A 3,863-nucleotide genomic window follows, 5' to 3' on the forward strand; every position below is an offset into this window, starting at 1 on the left:
TTCACCCTCCAATGCCCGCTGCGGCTGGCACGCTGCGGGCGGCACACCGCGCTGATCCAATGGCAGGAGCTGGGTGCTATCCTGGTCTTCCATGGGATGCAGGGCCCAAGTACTTAGGCCATCCTCCACTGCACTCCTGGGCCACAGCAGAGAGCTGGCCTGGAAGAGGGGCAACAGGGACAGAATCCGGCGCCCGGACTGGGACTAGAACCCGGTGTGCCGGTGCCGCAAGGCGAAGGGATTAGCCTAGTGAGCCGCGGCGCCGGCCCAAGCTTACTTTCACACATGAGAAGCACAAATTATTGTCACAAAGAAAACTTTTTAAAAAGTAGACAATAGGGGCTGGTGTTGTGGTGCAGCGTTTTAGGCTGCCGCCTATAACACCAACATATCACGTGAGTGCCAGTTGGAGTGAGTCCCGGATGCTCTGCTTACAATCCAGCTCTCTGTAGGTGTGCCTGGGAAAGCAGCAGAAGATGCCCAAGATGCCAGGTACTTGGGCCCTTGCCACTCATGCAGGAGACCAGGATGGAGTTCCTGTCTCTTGATTTTTGGCTTGGCCCAGCCTTGGCCATTTGACCATTTGGGAAGTGAACCAGTAGATGGAAGATCTCTCTCTCAAATTTTTTCTTTCAGGTAAATAAATCTTTAAAATTATAGGAAATTTAGTACAATGTTTGGATATAATATGAAATAATCAACTTCCATGAAAATAATATTAATTTATCATTGTATTTCAAGGATATTATTATGTAAGTAAGAAAATATATGAGGATTCAAAATTTATTATTTTATTTCATTTACATCAAAGAAGATACTGTTTGTACTTAATTGGTGCTATTACACAATTATGAGCCTATACAATGATTTTAGAGTTTTAAATTCTTATTTATGTATTCTATGTTAATCTAAAGAAAGCTTGAGATACAACAAAATCACAAAATGGGTCATTTTCTTATATACTTCCTACCTTTCTCTATTTCATTTTCTACAATTAAATTTTTTATAATTTTTGCTCTTTTTTATGGGAGTTTTATCTTTGTTGCTGAAGATGATTTACAAGATTTCCTTCATGGCTTTACTACTTTATGGAACATTAAGTTTTCTTCCATTTAGTTAACACTGTTAGATAAATCTTGTGCCGTGTTTCATATCATCTTAGCTCTCATTAGCTTTATTATTGAAGCAATCAGGTTGTGCATGCATAACCTGACAATACATTGCAATTGGTGCCTTTTGCTTTCTGTCTTTGGAGTTCTGTGTTGCATGGGTCATCTGCAGGAAACTGCCCAGTACTCACTTCTGAACAAAATTGAAAGTTAACATGGATGAACATCTTATAGAACAGCTTTGTCCAACTGAGATAAAGAGTCTCCAGATAAATGCCTCTCTCATCCATTCCTGGGTAAACAACTCGAGTCACATTCTACATGGTTCCCTATAAGGTCTTGGAAAAGGCCAAGTTGTATATTTGATTTTCTAATCAGAATTATCAGCTAGCATGATCATACACTCTTAAATGCATTTCCCCTTTTCCTGATACAATTCTTTGACATTGCTATTATTTTCCAAAATAAAATGCTTACAACTTAAGTCCTTGTCTACTTGTCTTGGGATACATTCTTTTTTTTTTTTTTTTTTTTTTTTTTTTTAATTTTTTGACAGGCAGAGTGGACAGTGAGAGAGAGAGACAGAGAGAAAGGTCTTCCTTTGCCGTTGGTTCACCCTCCAATGGCCGCCGCGGCCGGCGCGCTGCAGCCGGCGCACCGCGCTGATCCGATGGCAGGAGCCAGGAGCCAGGTGCTTTTCCTGGTCTCCCATGGGGTGCAGGGCCCAAGCACCTGGGCCATCCTCCACTGCACTCCCTGGCCACAGCAGAGGGCTGGCCTGGAAGAGGGGCAACCGGGACAGAATCCGGCGCCCCGACCGGGACTAGAACCCGGTGTGCCGGCGCCGCTAGGCGGAGGATTAGCCTATTGAGCCGCGGCGCCGGCCGGGATACATTCTTTTAAGGGAGCATGATGCCATATCATTATTAGAAATCAGATAATCAGGCTAAAATGTTGAAACTGTATCACTCCTCAGTCAGTGATAAGGAACTAGTTGCTAGCAGTAAAGAATGTGGATTATCATTGGTAACTACAATAGCAAAACATTTCTTGCACTTTCACAGGTGAGGGATTTTGATAAAGTACATGTAAAATTTCACGCACTGGCTTATGTGCTGGTGGCATTTATAATGGAGGGTGTGCAATGGTAATTATAAAGAGGAGTTAACTGATTTTTGTTAGTAGCTTTGGATAACTGAAAAAAATAGCAAAATCCATATTAGCAAATTATCAATTCAAAGTGTGGAATGAAAGAAGGCTTCCATGGTGGTACTAGAGAGCTTCTTATATCACACATTTATGAGATAGATTATTTAAAAAACAAAAGACAGATCGCTTCTTGGCCTTTTGGCTAAGATCAAGTGTAGTATCTGTTCTTATCAGTTTAAAAAGCAAAAGACCCGGGGTCAAAGTGTAATGGTTGCAGTGCTGCCATGCACAAATGTGACAGGTCCCCTGTGTTAAAGTCAGGGTTCTGATAGAGCAGTGTAACCTGAAATGAGAATACCTGGGAGGACAGACAAGAAAATTTTAAAATTCCAGGTACCCCTGGACTGTCAAGGATGGCAGAAATAGTCCTTGCTCTATAGCCTGCCTTCATCTGGAAGCTCTTTAGAGACCTGGTTTGAGGCATGGTCTTTGCAAGGTAACATTTCTTTGGAAGACACCATCTCTTTACACTGCCTCCAGATTAATAATGATGGTAAGAGAGGAAGAATACAGTAAACTTCCCAGGAGGAAATCATCTACACTTGCAAATGACTGTAAGGTACAACTCATATGAGCAGTCATCATCCAGAGGACAATGTAGGAGTAAAACCTTGTCCTTCAGATGAGCAAAAATGGAAGACAAAGCTGTTCATGCAAAAAAGAAGTCACTGTTGTAGTGGGCTAATTTCTACCGAGACTTTGATGCACTCTTTTTGTACTTGTGGAACATCTGGGTTCTTACATGCTCAGTGAAAGCTGTAAAGGAACAGGTGGTGCAACCTCAGTCTATAGTTCATTTTAGCAGACTCATATCAAGGGAAATTTATTATGGGATGTGGAGCAGGGAAGTGAATAATATTGACTTTTGTCTCAAGGTTCCAGGTACCACAGCAGGAACTATTACTTTCTATTTCCTATATTAAGTCTTCAGTAAAAACTTTGGCAGGATGCTACCCAGAGAGTTGTTTATGGACTGGTCTTAATGAAGGGCATGGGTTTATCTGAGTGTTCCATTAGGTGGATGGGCCCTGCCTCAAATCTGCTCATCCTACCATTTATATCAGCCATCCTTATGACAACGAAGTTCACACATTTCTGTCTAGAAGCAGGTTATCTCAATTTCACTGTGCATTTTTTCACTTTCTGTTTGAGGATTTTCATATTCCTGGTGTGAAATGGCTGTGGGAGTCTCATACTCTTGAATGTGCAATCTTGAAAGTGACAGCAAGCTAACTCATCATGAGACAACCACTAACCAAAGGGAACTAGAAGTAGAAGATGAAGGTGTCTGTTCTCTAGGCTCTACTAATCAAGGTTATCCAGAGAATTGACTCATGTGCTTATGGATAGAGCAAGTCACAAGTTCTGCAATGACAGTCAGCAAGCTGGAGACCTAGAAGAGTTGATGATGTCATTCCTGTCCAAAAGCAAGGAAAAAAAACTGACATCCTAATGCAAAGGAAGCCAGATGAAAAGCATTCTCTATGACTCATGAGAGTCAGCATTTTTGTTCTGTTCTGACCTTCAATTATTGGATGAGACCCA

General features: G+C 41.8%; 1 pseudogene; it reads left to right on the plus strand.

Moving 5' to 3' along the window:
* Window positions 1–2,440: 2,440 nt before the first annotated feature.
* Window positions 2,441–2,618, plus strand: LOC127484067 (U2 spliceosomal RNA; annotated as a pseudogene).
* The last annotated feature ends 1,245 nt before the right edge of the window (window positions 2,619–3,863 follow it).

The sequence above is a fragment of the Oryctolagus cuniculus genome, chromosome 12 (genome assembly GCF_051225735.1).
Source record: "Oryctolagus cuniculus isolate XC-2025 breed Fujian yellow rabbit chromosome 12, ASM5122573v1, whole genome shotgun sequence".
Classification (NCBI taxonomy): domain Eukaryota; kingdom Metazoa; phylum Chordata; class Mammalia; order Lagomorpha; family Leporidae; genus Oryctolagus; species Oryctolagus cuniculus.